Genomic DNA, 22,487 nt, shown 5'->3' on the forward strand with positions numbered 1-22,487 from the left:
TTCACTGTGGGTCTGATCCAAGCCTTCAGTAAAGTGCAAGCATACTAACATTGTCAGCTTTTGGTGATAATTTAGTTTGTTTATCAATTTGTGCTGATCTGCACTTTGTCTCGAATGTACTCCCAGAAGAAGTCCTCCTTAATCTGTGTACTTGATAAAGAACATGAATATCAATACATCTAGCTATCAGTTAAATTGCCAGACTGCATCTGTGCAGTACTTTTTTTGTTTTCATCTGATATGAGTCAGAGGTGATTAGTATGGTTAGAAAGTAGCTTGACAGCCTGCTGTTTCCCTAAGGGTTCTCTTTGCCGTGGGAGGAAAATCCTTCAGCAAGAGTGCACAATGAGAAGGAAAAGTATTTTGAAATGATGTCATTCACCTATTGCTCTGGTGGCCAAGTAAAAGATTTGCTTGATCTGCCCCAGGATAAGATAATTTTTTTTCCAGAATGTGCAGTACCAAACAAGATTCACTTCTTCATATGAAATTCTGATGATTATGTAAATTTGTGCTTTTTCTGTAATCAAAGTTTAACAAAAGTAACGGGACTGGAGCTTGTGAAGATGATTAGCAGCATAATAATAAAATGTTACTGTCACCACCTCAGCTCTACCAGTGCTTGAATGAAGACAATCATTAGATTGTTTTTAATACAAGGTTTCAAAATATAGTACAAATGAGCTCTGTAAGGGTTGATCATTTGACAGCAAGTGTGGTTTAAGCTTGTTAGATGGGGCATAATCTAAGGGCATGTCTTCACTAGCAATGTTAAAGCGCTGCCGCTGCAGCACTTTAATGTGGCTGTGTAATCACGGCACCAGCACTGAGACAGAGCTCTCCCAGCGCTGTAAAAAAAACACCTCCATGAGGAGAATAGCTACCAGAGCTGGTGAATTGTCTACGCTGGCTCTTTACGGCGCTGAAACTTGCATCGCTCAGGGGGGTGTTTTTTCACATCCCTGAGCAAGAAAGTTGCAGCGCTGTAAAGCACCAGTGTAGAAAAGCCCTAAGTCATGGAGAATTAGCCTGTTGGCTGTGAACAGGCAACAGCTGGGTGATACATCATTACATTCTATAACAATGGCATTTTACTCATGAGTGTAGTAGTCACTTAAAAAAGGCTGATAATTTTCTTCAAACTTAAATGCTTCAATGGTTTTCCTTAAGCTAGTTTTAATAAGAACATAAAAATGGCCATACTGGGTCAGACCAAAGGTCCATCTAGCCCAGTATCCTGTCTTCTGGCAGTGGCCAATGCCAGGTGCCCAGAGGGAATGAATGGGATAGGTAATCATCAAGTGATCCATTCCCTGTCACCCATTCCCAGCTTCTGACAAACAGAATGGCTAATAGCCATTGATGGACCTGATTGAACATGTGTCAGTTAAGAGTATGAAACAAGCCCAGTTTGAAATATTTAGCTTGGTCATTTTTGAGTTAAGCAAACATAGAATTTCATCCTTAATCTTAGATAAATGTGTTTTTCTTTCACTCTGCCATAAATGAAATTTAGCTGACTGGATTTTGCTCAAAACACTTTTATGCTGAGATTTAAATAGTAGTCATGTCAATGAGGTTGCTCATGTGAGTAAAGTTATTTACGTGTGTAGGTGATTGCAATACTGTGGTCAAAAAGCACTGTTATTTCCATTACTAAAACAACAATAGGCCTGCAATTGTAAGAAGATAATGGAGTTTTTACGGGTTTTTTGTTTGTTTGTTTTGTTTTGTTTTACAGAACCAAATTTATGGCATTGCTAATGTAGCAAAATGGCCTGTTGGCCAGAAAGAGTCTGGATTTTATTCATAAATGTTCCCTCTTTTCTCGCAAATTGTACCTACAGAAATGCTTTTAGGGCAATATTAATAGGAAATATATCACTGAAGAGGAAGATTCTCCTGTTTAAACAACACAGGTTTCTCGCACTTTTCCTAGAACTGAAGTACACAAGGGTGAAGAGGTTAATCTGCTGCCATTTTTCAATTTTAAAAAAATGCTTTCTACTTTGAAAGATGTCTGCATTAGAAGAAATGCAGGTTGGAAATAAAATAACATTCATATTGGTCAAGTAAAGATGACCTGTTCAGTAAAAAACCTGAAGCTGAGACAATTTTGTATTGTCCCTTTGATTTACATCGTGATAAACTGAATGAGTCATCCCATACTGTGTGCAACACTAAAGTTTTATTTTCATAGGACAGAAACCTATACCATGAATTATACAATTCATTTAATAAATCAGGGATTTTAGGCTGACTCATAAGCATTGGTAACAGAATTAACATACAAAGTCTTCTTAATAAGTGAGTTGATTCTTAATGTTGCTAGCAATTTTTGGTACAAGCTGTTTGAACCTGTTGTTTTGTTGATTATGAATTGGTGTCTTAAAATCACTCTGTGTATTGGTGTGATAATTGGGACTACAAATTTAATCTAATTGTGAGCTCATCTGTAAGAAGTGAGTGTAAATTCATAAGATGTCACAATAACCTTTAACAACAAACATTGTTGGGAAAAGATCTGAAAGGGAATTCATCCAAACCCAAAGGTCTACTGCTATAACTCAAGGTCTGTGTTAAGATCATGCTTGGTAAACAAGAAAAGTGTGGAACTAGAAATCAGCGAACCAAAATTGGTGTGTCAGAAACTAGGCTTAATTGGTGGACAAAACATAGACAGTGTGAGCTATTCCACCCACCATTCCCTTTGTGGGTCCTTAAAGAAAGACTTTGGGGAGAAAAATTGGCTACTGGAGCAAGCTTCATCATCATGGCTGCCACGCCCACCTGGGTCCCTGGACCTTCTTCTACTTCTAATCCTAAAAGATGTCCTGACCAGACTGGGCCAAAGAGAGAGGCATCCGGTTGACATGGCCACCCCTGCTGACTCCAGCTGAATCCCAAACACCACCTCGGATGAAACAGGATCACACTTTAGCAACAACAGCAACTACATGAGCTCCAGCCCATCTCAACTAACTTCTTCTCTTTCCCCAAAAAGGACAATTATTACCATTTTTATATCATCTAAGAGACTGTCAAATAAGGGGATTTTCCTTCTAAAACCTCTCTCAAGATAAAGGGAAAAGGAATATGCGGTTGTTAAAAAGAAAGCCTATCTTAATACTTTACATTTCAAATACTTGAACTGTTACTCCTTCTTTTCTTTATCTGGAATAAAAAAGTTAAAAATTAGGTTTAATGGTGTGTTTGCCATGATACTAATAGTCCCTGCTCCAAAGAGCTTGAAATCTAAAATTATGTCATCAGCATTACAGTGGGCTTAATTCTCCATTGACTTGCACATTGTGTAGTCATTTACACCTGGAGAAATGGGGTGCAACCTGTATTCACATCCCACACACTACTATAATAATCTTTGTACAAAATATACCTTGTGAGGTATCATTTAAAAACTAATAACTCACTGGTCAATAAAATCATGGTGAAATGTATGTAAACATGTGTAAATGTAAATGAAATGTATGTAAATGTATGAAATGTAATTTTACATATGTAAAATTATGAACATAAGCTGAAATTAGGTCTGAAATGTGTTTACCAGAGAAGGCTGGGTAAATCAGTTTCTCAAAGACAAAGGACAAGGTGACGCCTATAGTCAGGTGTCCTCATAGTTGATGGCTAATCACCTATCAAGTGGCCATTATTTGGCAAGGGAAGGAGCAGAAACAAACAGATCTGCATCTTAGCAAACAACAGCATGGAACCTTTTATACCACAAGACTTCAATCTCACAGTGATAATGAACTTTATCTAGAGGTAAACCTCAGGAAAATGCATTTTAAAGGATGACTGAACTATTAAAGTGAGGGGCAAAAACACTCCAAATTATATCTCCCTATCTATCTCTCTCTTTTTCACCTAAGAAGACAAAAGAAACAGCCGTTGGACTTTGGGAGCAGATCCGGACCTGAAACTTGGTCAGCCCTGTTGCTGGGAGCATGTGGTAAGAACCTTATTTTGAATCAAGTCTAATTTGTTGTTTTAGCACTAGAAAGTGTTCTATTTTTATTTCTCTTGTATCTGTTTTTAACTTTAATGCCTTATACTCGTACTCACTTAAAACCTCCTTAAAATCTCCTTATAGTTAGATAAACTTATTTTATTCTTTAATCAAAACTAATACAGTGTTGTGAACTGTGTGGGTAACTCCATTTACAGTACCAAATTGTTGTATATTGATCCCCTTAGAGGGGCAACAGACCAAATAATCTGGATTGTCCAGGAGAGGGCTGGACAGTGCAGAACACATGTTTTTTGGAGAAAATCTAGGACTAGCAGTATGGTGGGGTCACCCTGCAAGTGGTGTGACTGATGTGTGGCTGGCAGGCTGCAGCTATACACAGACATTTGCGGTGTAACCTGCATGCTGGGAGGCTGTTTGTGAGCAGCCTAGTGGGAGCTACAGCAGCAAAGCATTGTGAGGCACCAAGTTAGCATGGCAGGGGTGACACAGACCCTTTCTGGTCTGGATTTCACCCTGGAATACATAATACCCACATTACACAGATTTATGAACTACACAAGGTTCAAGACAGTGGGAAATCAGTCCTGTGGTGTAGTTCTTTGAATCCTGAATACCTTGAAAATATGCTCTTCACCACCAACTTTACCTTAACTTGCTAATTTGATAGGGCCCTGACTTCTTCCTGAGCTAGTGGGATGTCATGTGGCATCTTTCCAGGCAGTGTTCTGTCTGAGATGGAGTTAGTCTGAAGTTGCCTTAAGTCCTTACGAGCTTTCTTAATGCACATATGTTAAAGTTAAATGTTTGAGGTTGCATGTAACACTGATATCAATTGTAGTTTATTAGAACCTCAAGCAGATGGCTTCTTGGCAGGACAACAAGACACCTAGAATGTTTAAAGAGACAAATCCATTGCAGGATCTAGGACATACCAACATTTAGGGGAGGAAATGTAGCCTCTTTGAATAAAATTATTTATCTCTGTTAGCACCTTGCTTGGCCTGCCATTCTGTTATTCTGCCTTTAATCAGTCTACTTGCTCACTGAAATAGAAGTTTTTCTTTTCAGTGGTTGGGATGCTGTCTGGCCACTTAGTCCCCATCGTAGGGTTGCCAACTTTCTGATTACAGAAAACTGAACACCCTTCCCCCACCCCTTCCCCGAGGCCCTGCCCCCACTCACTCCATCCCTCCTCCCTCCGTCGCTTGCTCTCCCCCACCCTTGCTCTCTCGCTCATTTTCACCAGGCTGGGGCAGGGTGTTGGGGTGTGGGAGGGAGTGAGAACTCCAGCTGGGGGTGCGGGCTCCAGGGTGGAGCCAGAAATCAGAGGTTCAGGGTGCAGGAAGGGGCTCCAGGCTGGGGCAGGGGATTGGAGTGTGGGGGGGAGAGGGCTCCTGCTGGGGATGCAGGCTCTGAGGAGGGGGCAGGGATGAGGGTTTGGGGATGCAGGAGGGGGCTCAGGGCTGGGGCAGGGGACTGAGGTGCAGGGCAGGGGCTCCGGGCTGAGGCCAAGGGGTTCAGTGTGCAGGAGGACGTGCAGGGTGCTGGCTCTGGGAGGGAGTTTGGGAGCTCTGCGCAGCTCCTGGAAGCGGCTGGCATGTCCATGTGGTCCCTAGGCACAGGGGCGGCCAGGGAGGCTCCGCATGTGCCCTTGCCCACAGCCGCCAGCCCCGCAGCTCCCATTGGCTGCGGTTCCCAGCCAATTTGAGCTGCAGAGCCGGCACTTGGGGCAGGGGCAGTGCGCGGAGACTCCCTGGCCATCCTTGCACCTAGGGGCCGGACATGCCAGCCGCTTCCAGGAGCTGCACAGAGCCAGGGCAGAAAGGGAGCCTGCCTTAGCCCCGCTGTGCCGCCAACCGGACTTTTAATAGCCCAGTCAGCGGTGCTGACCAGAGCCACCAGGGTTCTTTTTCGACCAGGCATCCTGGTCGAAAACCAGACGCCTGGCAACCCTATCCCCCTGTATCTTCCAGACGATCTGCTAGGTCAGGTCCCTGTCCCCAAGTTTTATTGGATAGTGACAGAATCATTCCAAAGATTCTGGGATTTGCAGTGCAGCTGGTGGCAGTAGTGCCTGTAGTGGGGAATGGACACTACTGTTCCCTTCTGCCATATGAGTGAGAAGTATGGACTTAAAAAGAACAGGAGTACTTGTGGCACCTTAGAGACTAACAAATTTATTTGAGCATAAGCTTTCGTGGGCTACAGCCCACTTCATCGGTTGCATAGAATGGAACATATAATAAGAGTATATCTATACATACAGAGAAGATGACATACCAGCTCTAAGAGCTAATTAATTAAGATGACCGATTATCAGCAGGAAAAAAACTTTTGTAGTGATAATCAAGATGGTCAATTACAGACAGTTGACAAGAGGTATAAGGATAGTTATCATAAGGAAATAGATTCAAGTAGTGTAATGACTCAGCCATTCGCAGTCTCTAATAGAGACTGAATCTCTAATGGCTGAGTCATTACACTACTTAAATCTATTTCCTTATGATAACTATCCTTACACCTCTTGTCAACTGTCTGTAATTGACCATCTTGATTATCACTACAAAAGTTTTTTTCCTGCTGATAATAGGTCATCTTAATTAATTAGCCTCTTAGAGCTGGTATGGCATCTTCTCTGTATGTATAGATATACTCTTATTATATGTTCCATTCTATGCATCCGATGAAGTGGGCTGTAGCCCACGAAAGCTTATGCTCAAATAAATTTGTTAGTCTCTAAGGTGCCACAAGTACTCCTGTTCTTTTTGCGGATATAGACTGATATGGCTGCTACTCTGAAACTTGTAAATATGGACTTGTTACCAACCCCTGGAAGATCCAATAGATGATGTAGCCTGATCTGGCTCCCTCCTGAAGTTGAATGTGTGGCAAAAGTAGCCAGGCAATGTCCCCTGAAGATCTCAGGAACAGAAGGCAGGGTCCTACCACCACGGAAGATTTTTAATGGAGGTGATAAGGAAGCAGGGCCTGTGTGGCCAGGGACACACGAAGAAAACTGATAAAAGTAACATCCAAAGTGTGTCATAGCAGCTGTGTTCTGGTTTGAGATTTCTGATATTTTGATTTTGCCATCTGATATGAATTCAAATCCAAGTTTGGATAAAATCCAAACTGGATTCAAACTGGTAGCATTTGAATCCAGATCTGAGCATAGCAACCTTTGCCCATCTCTGAAAATTTATACACGGGTTGAAAATCAGACCTCTCGTATGTAGGCATTCATAATTGAAAACAGTGGCCTAAAAGTTTAAAAATATATAGGATGTGCTATAAAGGAGATTAATATTGTAGTATAAACTTTAACCTTTGTAATTTCTTGGTCTCTTTGTGCTTGATTTTTCAATCTTAACACTGCATTGACATTAACTTGATATGATTTAAATATACAGAGAGAGAGAGAGATCGAGATCAGAAATGGACTCAGGGCTGGTCTACACCCAGCCGCTAGTTTGGCGGCTGGGGATCGAAGTTCTGGGTTCGACTTATTGCGTCTGGTCTGGACGCGATAAGTCGAACCAGGAAGTGCTCGCCGTCGACTGCGGTACTCCAGCTTGGCGAGAGGAGTACCGCGGAGTCGACGGGGAGCCTGCCTGCCGCGTGTGGACCGCGTCCGAACCGCGGTAAGTTCGAACTAAGGTATGTCGACTTCAGCTACGTTTTTCACGTAGCTGAAGTTGCGTACCTTAGTTCGACTTGGGGGGTTAGTGTAGTCCAGGCCTCAGTCTGAAAAGTTCTGATCTGGATCTGCTACAAAGAAACAACAAACTACAAAAACAAAGACAGAAAGAGTAGATTTACTTGCTGGTTGCCATAGACATATGTGGATTTTTCCCCCCATAGAACATGCCTACTAACTTCTTAATTCTTTCTATATTCAAATCTTTATGTAATAATACAGTGGATTGCTGTAAATGTTAATGTGCCTGCCATTTCTACAGGGATTCTGATGTAAACTAACATATGGTTGACTATTTCCCCCCCTGACATTTTAATTTTAGCATAACACTAAGGTGTTACTCACGGATAAATGCCTCTTGCTCCTGGAGAATACTGAATGGCATTGTTAACTGAGTAATCTAGCCCTTGTCATGGAAAATGTCTGCCTCATATAACTAGAAAAAAACAGAGAATTCAGATCCAAAGAATACATGAAGCAAAGCCAGGTTAATGAATTAGGGAAAAACAAAACACTAAGGAAAGTGCTTTGCATACAAAGACATCAGTGTTAAAATACTTCAGAACATAGATTTAGTTTCCCTGGTCCCTAATCTAGTGTCCTCAAACCTCCCACGTTCTTAAACATATTTTTACCTCAAAAATCTGTTTCAGTTGTATCTGCTACACCCACAAAAGTCTCCCCCTTTCCCTCTTATTTCATTTACAAGTGTTTGGATCAAATTAAAAAAATAAACGTTTACTATTATTTTTTAGCATTGACAATTAACCCAAGTTTTTTCTTTCTCTTTGCTCAGTCCACACTCAAATAAGCAAGCAGAGCATTTGAGACACAGCCTCTGCCACTTATTCCCATTAGGAGGAATGAGAGCTAAAAAAAGCTAGATGAAATATTTGCTGCTAAACAAAATGGCTGTTCTAGTATGTTATAATAATATGAAAATTCTTAATATTCTTTTGCAAGCTCATCCGTTACAAATAAGAGACACTTTTCAGGCAGTTCATGGCAGCCATGCATGCAAAATTCACCAGACTTTTTCTCAGTAGAGATAGTGATGTTGTGTCCAAAAATTCAAGATCTCTTTCAAATTCTAATATTTAACAAATGCAGCAGTGAAGAATAACTTCCGCCTACCATTAGAGTGACAAATTTAGATAGGCAGATATGTAGCTACCTGAGGTTGAATTTAGCCAGGACACTGGGATCTCCTACTTCTTTGAACATGGAAGGCCAAGCTTTTGAAATCACCATGTTTGAATGTGGGCTCATTAACAGGACATACTCAAATATAAATCTGAGCATGCAATTTGTTCATTTTATACACTAATCTGCTCATCTGCATCCAAAACTTGGGTTGCCCTATTGAGGAGCAAACATCTGAAAATTAGGCTCAGCATAATCATTTTAGTCTCAAATTTCAGATCCAGAATTAGCAAAACCTTAAAACACTTCCCTGAGGTTTTTTTTTTTTGTGTGTGTGTGTGTCAGTTTTGCCCAAAGATGTGCTTTGTTTGACAGAACAGGGACTATGTGCATACTGTGAATGAAACATTAACAAAGAATATGCAAGTGTAATCCCTGAGGGTTTGTTTGTGTACCCAGTTTTTCCCTCCTGAGCTGGAGAGGAATCTGTTAAATACAATGCCACTTGTAACAGGACAGAATCTAGCCCACAGACAGATAGGTGCTCTGAATTGGAGCCACTCAGGGTTAAATGATCGTTTTCTGTGATTTTATTGTCCACTTTGCGTGTTTGACTCCTTTAGATGTAAGTGTTACTCCTTTTAGTTTAAGTGGGTTTCCCTGTGATGTTTTGGGATGAGGAGGAGGGGAGAGATGCTAAAGTGTACACTCAGTCTCTGGAAACTATTTTCCCAAAGGGAGGCAATGTTTTGCAACCACTAAGGAGTGCCAAAAGATTCTTCAGCTCCTTACCTTTCTGAGGGTGTAGGGAGAAGTGGCTTGGATTGTAGTAACCTGTTGCCTAGATTTTTCAAAAGGCTCAACCTCCAACGTTGTTGTTGGGGGGGCGGTCATCTTTGAAAATCTGGCCAAATATGCCTCCAAAGAAGGGGCTGCTGTGTTGTAGCCATGAGGACTGGCCTGGGATAACATGCTTTTGCTACACTTCAGAGCATGTTACTTTTTTGTTGGCTGGCCTCCTCCAACTTCCACTGCTCCTCATAGGCCCAGTTGCAGCAATCCCCCATCACCTAGAGATTCCTCTGTCCCTGTCCCTCACTGTAGGCTTCCCAGTTTAAATCCATCAGCACCAGGTGCTAGCAGAGTAACAGCATATCACCATGCCCTTCTATCTGCAGATCACGGCCACATAAGAGAGACAGAACCAGCCTTAGAATTCCATGCTCGCTCACTGCAGCTTCCCCATTCAGCTCCCTGATACCTCCCTACCAGGTCAGATTTTCATACCTCCCTGATCCCAGTTAGATTCATCCTTCTGTCACCCCTCAAAACACCACCTCAACACCATCTCCCCCCTCCTCACTGGATATGGATGGAACTTTGCTCTTTTTTGGTGTAGGTTCAAACCACATATACATTATGGTGACTGGAGAGAGAAGCATGTGGAGACCAATCCACTGCTCCTCTCCTGCATGGCATTCCTCTCCCCTGTCCCTGATCTACACAGAGTTCCAGGACTACAAGAGCATTTTGTTCTTTGTCCTTGAAAATGTAATGGTCAATTGATGCTGCCTACCACACCATCACAATCTCTTCTCCAGTGACTTTTTTGTACAACTGGGACATATCCTAGGAAGATGTGGGGATTATGTTCTCTATTGAGGTATCTTTTGGCTGTTTAGAACCTCCAACCTAAAAGACCAATGTACACTGCTTCCCTATTCCAGGGTAGTTTTATGGCTTTATTGGTGCATATGCAGGGCTGGCTTTAGGCTGATTCTCCCAATTCCCCCAAATCGGGCCCCGCGCCTAAGAGGGCCCCGCGCTCCCGGTCTTCGGCGGCACTTTGGCGGCGGATCCTTTACTCACTCTGGGTCTTCGGTGGTATTTCGGCAGCGGGCCCCGTCGAAACTATTCGAATCGGGCCCCGCACTTCCTAAAGCTGGCCCTGTGCATATGCACTTCATTAGATAGTTGGCATGTTATCAGACTTTTCTCTGAGTCAGAAGATCCAGGATTTCTCAGTCACTATGAACCATGCCCAAAGGAACAAGAGCCCAGAATGTTATTTTTATCAAACTCTTGGAATATCAGAGCAAGTTTTCCTGAAGAAATACAAAAAGTATTTTTGTTATGTCTCCAAAAGGTGCTACAACTGGGTGCAAATTAGGTGCTTCAAGACTGGCCAGGAACCGGCCCCTTGCTGGATGATGTGATATCCTTACAAACCAAACTTGATGAGGTTGCACCCTCCACAATAGGTTCCCTGTGGCACCATTTACTATTTATTGATCAAGTCAATAAATCCTGCCACTTTGTAAAGACTGCTAGTAAATTTGCTACAGGGTGTAGCTTGTTTTATGTGGAAATAAAACATACCCATGGTGTCCCTGAGATCATTTTAGATTATTGAGCTACTGGGAAAAGTTACTTTCTAGTTTCTACCTTCAAGACAAGACTCCTTGGCATACATCCTGATTCTTCATTACGTCAGATGCTTCAACTTCAGCAGATTTGTCTGCTTCATCTGTTTTGGTAGAAGGCCAGACATGCACATCCTGTCTTTACCTCTTAACCTCCACATACCTTTGTGGCCTTGCATGCTGTTTATATCTTGAAAAGGCTACTGAACTAGTAAGAAGTGTGGGGAGACAATGCTCTCACTGTTAACTGACCTTGTCCTATGGCATTGTAAAGTGGTTGAGTAAAATACAGGATAATTAATTCACTTCTTTGAATGTACTGTCAATCCTTTAGTTGTAAAGAGCAAAGTGAAGAAATAAGAGGAGACTTTTTTATGAGAAAGTGTTGGTTTTCCCAGTAGATCAACAGGGCATTTCTAGGAAATATGTTCCTGTTCAAATTCTGCATTATCTCCATTCAGTCTCCTTGAGACATATTAAACTTGAAACACAGTAGTTGAATACTAATGTAATGTGATGTCTAACCACAACAAACTCCTCTCTCATTCAATAGTGGCATAAGTTGGTTGCATTAAACCCTATTAGCATTGTTGTAATGCCAGCTTTTATATTTGTCTTCTTCCTCCAGATTTCTGGGGGTGGAGTTCCTGCACCTAATGGCTTTTCAGGTTTGTGACATTTGCTCAGGATGTTTGCTAAGCTATGAGCACTTAGCATTTGTCATCTGGCATCGTTTGTCTTCTTTCCCAAGAGCACTTTAAAAAGGTGACATTTAGTTTGTTTTTTTTTAACGTCTCAGCACATTCTATGTAGTTACAGAGGTACTGTGCAGTTTACCAAGTGCATTCAAGTGTGTAAATGTAGGCTATTGTTATAAAAACTGGATTATCTTTTTTTCAGATACCATAGTGTGCTAAAGACTGAAAGATAATTGTAATGTTAAATAAAATAGGAGAAAACAAATAAATACTTAATTTTCTACTCTGATCTAGTCCATCAACCTTCTATAAAGTGTTTAAGAAACCTGGGTCAAATTAATCCCTGATGCAAACCCACTGCAGACCATGAAGGGATGCAATTGGTCCTTTGTTTATAAATAGCAATGCTGGTTTGGGATTATAAAGTACATTAGAATAAATTCTACAGTCTGAAGTCCAAACCCATTAAATGAGACATTTTCACTCGGCACTGCATACCTGGCTCTTAGCAACAATACGCACTGGTTTGATAGAGTGGAAGGTAGTTTGTACTTTCAGAGGACTGTGTATGTAGACAATTTACTGTTTAGAAGGGAGGAGGGGAACAATAAGTGAGTGAATTTATGATCATCTACCCTGACAACAGTTTTTTTGCAAATGGACATATTTGCCTTCTAAGATCCACATGAGAACACTCTTGTTATCAGTACTATCAGTCTGGAGGGGAAGCTGAATGCTATGCTGTAAATATGAGAAAAAAAATTGCGCAGTATCTGGTTAATTAATGTAAACATTATTTGTCAGGTTATTTAGGAGGATTATGTTTCTTGGATGCACCTGGAATATTTTTTTTATAGTCCACATCCTGGCCAGCTTCAGCATGAATGCACAAAGACTGGGAGAGCAGGGTGTGCTTAAAACACCACCACCACCTCACACTTGCTCTTACATTTCTTACAAGGAGCTAACCCTGATTGGTGTACACAATCCCTGATCTTACCTAACCCCTTTAAAAATGAAGTTAGAGTCAAGAGTCAGTACAATGAGGGGAATCAATATTTTTTTATCTTAAATTTTGTATCTTAAATTTTTTTATCTTCACATACATGGCTGGTAGCAGAAGGCCACTTTCTTTGCAGTCTTTGTGATCTATTCTATACATTAACCCCAATATCAGTATTCGACTCCATTACAAACTCAGAATTTAGCCCAGGTTGATGGAAAGGCTTACTAAATTTTGCAATTCTTCTCTAGCTTTTCAATTAGCTTACTTACAAAAAGAAAATGTGGCATGAAGTGGTAACTGGTGAGGTCACTAGCACTGAATAATGCTACTTTAGCGTTGGCCAGACCCTGTGTGCTTCAGAGTGAGAAATAGAATTGTCTTTCAAAGGAGTGTTGACAGTCCATGTTTGTAGGGATGTGGATGTTCTCTACTTTTAACCACCAGGAAACACCATGGTCAGAGATACAGGTTGTGGCCCTGAGACCACTGTTAGCTTCTTGTTCAAATTCTTGGGAAGAGGGCATAGTATTTTTTATCTTGATCTCAACTTGTTGTTCTTGGTGTCTTGGGCCTACTGCCAGATGTGAGCAACTTTTTCTGTGAAGTAACAAGATAATTCCCTGCAGTGGGAAACACCAGGTAGCTTGGAGGCACTCCTGGCTTAAGAAACAATATACAGTTTGGAAAAGTTCAATGGGACATAACTTGGTTACCCCTATGCAGAAGAGACATGAGCTCTCTTTGCTTCCTTCATGGCAGTTGCAAAGGTTTTTTAAAATGTCTCATGGTGGAGTCTGTCTGTACCAAACTTTGTTTTCCATCAGCATCAGCCCATGTTTCTTCCTTCCCTTTCTTTTGGCTATTACACAGCTATTGGTCCTGTGGTAAAGGCCCATCAGCGGGACTCAGGGGAACTGAGTTCAATCTTCAAATCTGCTTCAGACTTCTTTTATCTCTCTGAGCCTCAGTTCTCTATCTGTGAAAGCAGGATGATAATAATAAAATACTCCCCTACCTCACAGAGATGTTGAAGATAAATTTATCAATGTCTGTGAGAGCTCCAGATATTACAGGATGGGAGCCATGTAAATACCTAAATCTATTTATGTGGGCCTTAGGGTAGGAGAGTGTGCCCTGGTGCCAGTCTGTTAAGCACCACACCTACCCCCCAGTCTACCCTACCCCGGAGTTTAGACTAAAGAGGTGTGAATAGGAGTGTGCTGCAAAGTGCTGCACTGTAACTCCCTAGTGTAGATGCTACGGGCAAGAACTAAAAGGTCCTGAGTTTACTCCAGAGGAGTCTCTGAAGAGGATTACATCAGTGCAAACTTGGGGCCTTTAAATTCATGGCTGCAGTGTCCACACAGGGGGAAGTTACCATGCAGCACTTTGGTGCACACTACACTTCACAGCCTTAGTCTGAACTGCAGGGCAGTGTACCCATGCCCACAGTTACTGAAGAGTTGTTGTAATTAGAGTTGGTCCAAAAAATGGCAGTTTCCCCCCCAAACATTATTTTTTAATTACAGAAAACTTTTCAGGTTTTACGGTGAAAAACAGAAAACAAAATTGAAACCTTTCAATTTTTAAATCCATTTTTGGTAAACATTTTCAGTGTCCAGTAAAGTTTTTCTGTTTCAAAAGATGAACATTATCAAAATCCAAACATTTTTACCAATGTTTTTGTTCCTTTTTGTTTCTGTTATTTCTCAAGAAACTGGAAGTTCACTTGGATCAAAAAAGCTAATTTTCATTGGAAAAAAACAAACTTTTGATGAAAAGTTTTGCCCAGCTCCAGAAGTGAGGCTGCTTCTTCCATGTGCCTCCCTCTTAGTTGGGAGGACAATGCTGTAAGTTTTGGTAGAGTAAATAATTTGGAGCAGTTGACCAGGGTGACCAGCTTGTTCTTGCAGGGAGTTTTCTAACTTCTGTCCGAAGTAGGGATTGGTTTTACCAAAACAAGGCATAATTCTTTTGTTTCTCATGTCCAAACCCAATCCATGATGTGGTTGGCTATATTTGTATGAGTCATAAGTTTAGACGATCATGATGGTCCCTTAGATGATTATGATGGTCCCTTCTGGCCTTAAAGTCTGAGAGACCACAGGTTATCTGTGAGGTTTCAAAGGTGGAGAGATCAAATAGTGGGCTTTGTGGCATTGAAAATGTGCATAATTAAAACCTGCAGAATATTTAAATAGACTTTCTAATTTCTAAGACAAAATATTACAATGAGGAAAAGCAAATGCACTTTTCAATTCTACAGTACGGTTAATTTCAAATCACATTTAAATTGGCAGCTTGCAAGTAAGAACTGCATAAAGTTATGCAGTGACATTGTTGAATATTATTGAGGTACTTTACTCTCCCAGCTATGGTTTGCTCTTAAGTAGGGCACACATCTGTCAGCTGCCTCTGCTTCCATTTTAACATACATTCCCCTTAGGAGAACAATGGTTAATTAACAAATTGTGCACAAGGTATAAAGGCTTTAATGAAAAGGAAGCTATTGAACTTATTGTTCAGGTTTTCTGTATTTTATGCAAGGGAAAAAACTGCTTGGAAAAATATACATGATCAAAGCAATTATTTTCACAGACTGGAGCTCAGCATTGTTAAGTACAATGCAGAGTTGGAATTGAACTAGCTTTTCACCCCTAGATGGAAGCTGTCCTGCAATCAGGCAATATCTTTTCCTCTGTTCTGAGTGGCATGTCTGACTCTAGGTTCACCATTATTTACTCCCTGTTCTGATATTCCCGGAACTATCCTGATTTTCTGTGGTTCCTGTGTCCCAGCAGCAACACACATTCTATTGCTTGGCCTACTTGCCATTACAGATTTACTTTAGTTGAGTCAGACTGAACGTAAAGACAAGTAAAATGTTGCTTGAGTGACTAATCTCTCTAAAGTTTAGGAACTGTAAGTAGTAGCTCATGTTTGGCAATTAGGCCCAAATCCAGCCCAAAGAGCTCAAACCAAATAACCAGGCTGCTAAGGAAAAGATCTGGGAAAGAAGGAAAAGAATATTTTCCTCTTCTCCTAGGCCACTGAACAGCTACAGGGGTGCTCTGTGGTTTCTGCTTCAGCCAAGTTTCCAATAGTTCCATAATTCTTATATGTCCCCTCCACCGGGAAGAGTGGAAACCTCATAGCAGCAAATTCTCTAGTCTTGTCCCCACCTGTCCTCTGTGCACTGGTACACAGGTAGTCAAAGACATTGGAGTTGAATGCACTCACTTGACTCCCATTGACTTCTGTTTTACTTTTTAATAATGTGCATCTTGGTTTAGATCTTTGTCGCTAAATGTCTGCTCATAGCAAATTTTCATGATTGCACCATAATGCTATGAGAATCCTATTTCAGAGCCCAAATTGGCTAGTATACATACACACATACACAAACACAACTCTTATGGTAAAAATAAATTGTTTGGGAAAATGCTTCTCAGATTTGTTATTGCATTATGACAAGTCAATCTTTTTATTATTTGTACTGTACTAGTGGCCTAAAGCTACAATGAGAATTGGGTCCCATTGTGCTAAGTGGTATACAAATATAGAGGAAGCCATAGACCCTGCCTTGAAGAATTTATGATCTAATTTAAGACACAAAAGATACAATTTCAAAAGTAACTTCAATATGTAGTGCCACCAAATTGTGTTATGGAGTTCAGACTAGATGTCCTTAATGGTCCCTGGTGACCTTAAAATCTATGCCTCTCTGAATGAATTTACTCTAGCCATTTAATATAAAGCACAAGGTAAGGCTAAGGAAATACAAAGAGCAAATTTATAGAGAAAGGCTAAAGTCTAAGGTATCTGGGCATTGCTGAACTCAGCATTGAAATGCCTAACTGATTTAGGAGCCTAAGGACTTCTCTTCATGTTCAGTGCTACAGCGGAGCAGCTGCACTGGTGTGGCTGTGCTGCTGTAGTGCTTTCGTGAAGACACAACTACACCAATGGGCCAGTTTCTCCCATCAGTGTAGTTAATTCACCTCCCCAAGAGGCGGTAGCTGTGTTGGCAGGAGAAGCTCCCCTATTGACAGAGCACTGTCTACATGAGGGCTAAGGCTGGTATAACTACGTCGCTCCCAGGTGTGGATTTTTCACACCTCTGAGTGCTGGAGTTATACTGATATAGGTCTGTAGTGTAGAGCTGGCCTAAGTCTCATTTTGAAAATGCTCCTAAGTGCCTAACTCCCTTTTGAAAATGAGATTTAGCCTGCTAAATCACTTAGGTGTTGCAATGCTGAGCACGGCAATACCTACATACCTTTACAAATCTGGGCCTAACTCTTACTCAGATGAAAGGATACAAATATAGAAAACTGCAAAATGGTGCAGGTTTGAAAAAAAAATCAATAAAATCATCATTTACATAAAAATATAAGATCAACACAATAAATGTAGATTTAACTAGAGCAGTTATCCACCGTATTTCCTTCTCTCTCATGGTCTAGAGATTTGAAGATGACTACCCTCTGTAGCCCATGCAGACAAACTTTAACCAACAAAGAGGGGGAAAAAAGTAACCATAAGGAATGACATGGTGGATCAGTCCAGCTGATAAGGTCCAGAGAGTCTAGTATACAACCGTGGCCAGGACCAAAGACTTCAAAGAAAGGAGCAAGAAACCCTGCTGTAGGCAGTTACGGTATAACCGGATCCCTGAGAAGCTTCCTCTCAACCCCCAATATTTAAAGGTTGGGTTATGCCCTGAAGCATGAGATTTATTTCCCTACCAAACCCCTTGTTTATTTCTTTCTAACAATGGAAAATATTTGGCTCTGTATCTGCTATGAGCTTGTAGTATATAATGCAATTAAAGATTTTTAAATGAGGATGAAATGGATAAAATGATGATAAAAAATAAGCCCTCAATCCCTACAAGACATGAAAATCTCAGTCAAAAACCTCCTATTGGGATAGCTGAGGACAAATTGAAAATGCAGGCAAAATACGTTTTTGCAAAAGATTAATTAACATACGTGAGTGACACATGTTAATGGCCTGAGCCTCTCAAAATAATGTGAGAATGCCTAGCAACATCATGGATATTTAATACATCTGTTAGCTGCTGTTCCCTGCTATAAGCAAAAGTTCTGTGTAATGTGCATACCAGGTCTCACAGATCAGAAGTGTAATATCCATTGCTACTGCACGAAGCCCCATTGAGTCAAAAAAATATAATTGTGCTTAACATCTACATGAACACAGAGGCACGGTGCACTGAAATGGTTCTGTAGCCTAGAAAGATGTGAGTTCCCTGACACAATCTCCCCTGTCATTCAGACATGCGGTCAGTCAGTCAGCTAGGAGAGCGTGCTCTGCCCTGGAAAAGTGTAGCTGCATCAGCAGTTAAGCTTTGCACCTGGGAATCAAAAAAAATGGTGCAGTAAAGAACAATGTGGATTTTCAATATACTGATGGCAGAGTCACTGTAGCCTAGTGCTATGCTTAATAAAGTAATAGAAGTGACACCCACCCGCTTTAATGGGTGAGGGAAATTGATGGGGTCAACAGTGAAAGGAGGACAGTCCCAGTAACAAGGGAGTGAGGCATGTGCCAAGGGATAAAGTTCCTCCCATGGGAGTCTCTGGCACCCATTGGCCAGCTAGGGGACGGGGTGCTTTTTGGCCAGCATTTCCCGGCTCGCAGGATTTAGCCCAGCTCAGGGGCCATGTGGAGCCTCTTTTGGCTCTGTTCCAGCCACCCCACCCTACCCACCCAAACTAGAAATGGGAACCTGGCCTGACAGATGCTGAGGGTATAGCCAACCACCAGTTTTGGGAGTCAGGAAAGAATTTTTTCTCCCTTGGGCCACATTGGCAGAGGACCAGGGAGTTTTTTCCTTCCTTGCTGTACCTGAATTCCACAGTGGGTTAATTAAGAATGTGCATGGCACCTAACTGAGGTAATGGGGTGGTGCTGCTTATTCAGCGCAACTTGTAGCTGACTTACAGTGCCGTTAAGAGAATAAAATAATGGTTCCCAGAAGTAAGAGACCTGGGATTTTGGTGATGGGCCATGGGCTCAAGGAATAGGGTAAGACCTTGTGGCTTTTGCAGGCCAAGATCCCCACCCTGCTGCACCCTCTGTTTCTCTCATGTGGCCGGAGGGTTCTAAGACTCAGAGAGAGCTGAGTCCTGGGTGAGGATAGGCTGAGGAGAGCCTATCCCATGTTATGGGTTATATGGTAAGGAGTCCTGCAACCCTGGTGCCAGTTACAGGTATATGGTAAGGAGCTCTGTAACCCCCTCATTGGAACCAATTAAATGCCTGGTATAGCACAGTGTGGGTGATGGGCAGGTAGTACCTGTTCTTTGTGTTAAAAGTTTAATAAAAGTTGCGGCCTGCCGCTTAATTCCATTTATGTGCCTGTCCTCATACTGTTAAGTCTGTCTCTCCACAATACATTAGCTCTAGACTACATTAAAAAAACATTAAGGTTGCAAAGCTAAGCACTCAAAAGTTAGGCTATGCCAGAAATAAGGCTGCCTGTACAACCTGAATTCAGCCCCCATTGTGCGTATGCCTTATGAGGCAGTCTTTAATTACATGATCACATACTGTTTTTCCACAGGACAAATTTTTGAGAGAGCAACATATTTTAACTGACAGAAAAAGCAGATATAATTTTTATTACCTGAAGTCAGTGGGTTTTCCCTTTTCAGCCTATTCCTAACACAGTTAAAGGAGCATTCACAGCCTCTGCTTTTAACTGCAGATAGGTAAATGATCACTATAATGCCTATCAATTGTGTTCAATACTATAAAGCAGTGCGGTTCTCCTTAACGCCAGCCCTGGCTTCTATATGCAGAAAACCAGTTGTTGTGGCACAGGTTGTCCATGGAGTTTTCATAGCATCCTAGGATGTGCCTCAGGAAGAAAAAGGTTGAGACCCCCTGCTATAAAGAATGTCAGATTCTCTATATTATGAAGGCAATAGTTCAGACTCCATAATTAAGGTTGAGTTTAAGGATTTAAATAGTGTTTAGACTGGAGCAGACTAATGCATCGGGGTTTTTTTAATTATTTACTGACATAGAAAATTATGTATTTTTCTGGTATCTCCTAGGTTTACCATGTTCAACACAAGGCATAGCTTTGAGGAGATAGTATATCATGCAGCACACTAGCACTTCTCTAAAGACGTCAGAGAGAAGGGGAAGAGTTGTGGTCAGGATTTTCCATGCCTTTCTCATATGCACCTATAAAAAGGGGTCATATATGTGAAGATTCTTAAACAGAATATTCAAAATGCCATGAAATTGCAGACCAGAAGCAAATGCTATGCTATCTCCTCCCAACGGAAACAGTGTAGAATTATTGCATGTGTACCTTCCTCATCAAATAACTTCAATCAATATTTCTCTTTAGCAATAAAATAAATCTCATTTTCCAGGTAATTTTAATATGTCCCCAGAGCAGTGGTGGGCAACCTGCGGCCCGCGGGCCACACATGGTCTGTCAGGATAATCCACTGGCAAGCCGCCAGACAGTTTGTTTACATTTGCACAGCTGCTGGCAGCTCCCAGTGGCCACGGTTCGCCGTTCCCGGCCAATGGGAGCTGTGGGAACTGGCGGCCAGCATGTCCTTGTGGCCCGCGCCACTTCCTGCAGCTCCCATTGGCCAGGAACTGCGAACCGCGACCACTGGGAGCTGTGGGTGGCTGTGCAAATGTAAACAAACAGTCTGGCGGCCCACCAGCAGATTCCCTGATGGGCTGCAGGTTGCCCACCACTGGTGTAAAGACTGCTAAACTAAAAAATGCTGCAGTATGGTATATAATAAAATGATGATGATGATATAGGAGGAGAAGGAAGAGGAAATACAAGAGGTTGAAAAGTGGAACAAAACCCAGCTGAAGAAACAGAGGTTCCCAATGTGGGGCTCTTGGATGTGTTGGAACTTCCCTTATGGAAAAGTTCTATAAAACTTTAACGGAAAATAATATCTTTCCCATAGGGTTCTTGGTCTGTTCTATAGAACTTGGTAAAAAGATATATCCTTATGGTAGAAAGCTACAGGATAGTTTAAAAGAACCTATTCAAAGGATAATATTTTTTAAAATTATATATGTTTTACAGTAATGTCTATATAGCCCTATTCACTTTTATATATAATGCTACTAATTCAATCACCGCTAAATTCTCTGAGAGAGAATCTTTAAATTGTAGCTGTGGCTCCACAGGCCCTGTATCAGTTGAGGCTGCCTACAAGATACATACTTCTGCTATGGCCATGCCCCCTGAAAAGAAGTGATGTAACTAAATGTATGAAGGAAGCTATTTGCAGTGCACAACCACTGTCAGAGACTGACAATCAAAGCCAAGGGTCAGCCCAACTCAAAGTCACCCAAACTGCTGCTGCTGCTGACTTAAAAGCTGGTGGGCTGACTCTTCCCACCAACCAGGTGGTGTAGCCAGTCACGCATCTTACAGTAGGCCAGCTGCTCTTGCTTGGTTGCCTGGATACTGGCTTGGTTGCAGGTCCTGATTCCTGAAACCCACAAGCTTCATTGGTCCTACAAAAAGCATAAACAATAGAATTGGTTGAAAATTTTCAGGGGAACAGTCGATGGAATGAAAGTGTTCCACAGGAATGTCGAGTCTGTCAAAACTTTTGATGGCAGCCAGCCTGATGGGCTGGTCAGTTTTGTTAGCTCCCAGGCTCATGGGCTGCCTTGGTCCCCAGGTAACTGAGTTGTACAGCTCCCCAGGGAGACAGCTGACTTACTGCTTGGTTTGGCAGACAGATTCCCCAGGTTGGATGGTGGCTCCTTGCCCAAAATTTTTGAAAAATTCAATTTTTGTTCCTCCAAAATTGAAATTTTCATAAATTTCTGTTCCATGGAAAATTTAGCATTCCTGACTTTGTTCCAATTCAGAAAATGTGAAATTTTCTGTGGAACAGAAATTCTGCTTCCTGCACAACTCAAATAAACAACGATGCTTATTCTGGAGTGCTATCAGCTGGCACATTTTCTGTTAATTAGCTGTTTACATATATATAGATTTAGAGCACTCCTGTAATGCCCCCTGCCCAGCCAGTGCTTATGCTGTTGGACTTAGAAATAAGCTTAGAAAGAGAGCCACCCAGGGTAAACACTGTTAAAATACTGTGACTGAATTAGTTTAATACACACTTTATAAGGAGAAGGGTAAAGACAAGAGGATTCTTCTGTTTAAATGTTCACTATCTGAGCCATGGTGAGACAATCAACATTTTTTTCATCATAGGACTTGTCTACACAGTGCATTAGTCTGTACCAGAGGGGTATAAATTCTGGTGATCACTAGTGCATCACACACTAACTGGCTCATGTGGGATCCTGCTGGCGCACATGAAAGTTCCTTAGTACGTGTTGAGACCAGACTACATTGACGCAGACTAGAGAACTTTTAATCCACACTAGCAGGGTCCACGTGGACCAGTTAGTGCATGACTCACTGGTGCATGCTAAATATACACCCTTCTGGTGCAGACTAATGCACTGTGTAGACAAGCCCAGCCTTTTG

The sequence above is a fragment of the Terrapene carolina genome, unplaced genomic scaffold (genome assembly GCF_002925995.2).
Source record: "Terrapene carolina triunguis isolate 2854851 unplaced genomic scaffold, T_m_triunguis-2.0 Scaffold42, whole genome shotgun sequence".
NCBI lineage: Eukaryota > Metazoa > Chordata > Testudines > Emydidae > Terrapene > Terrapene triunguis.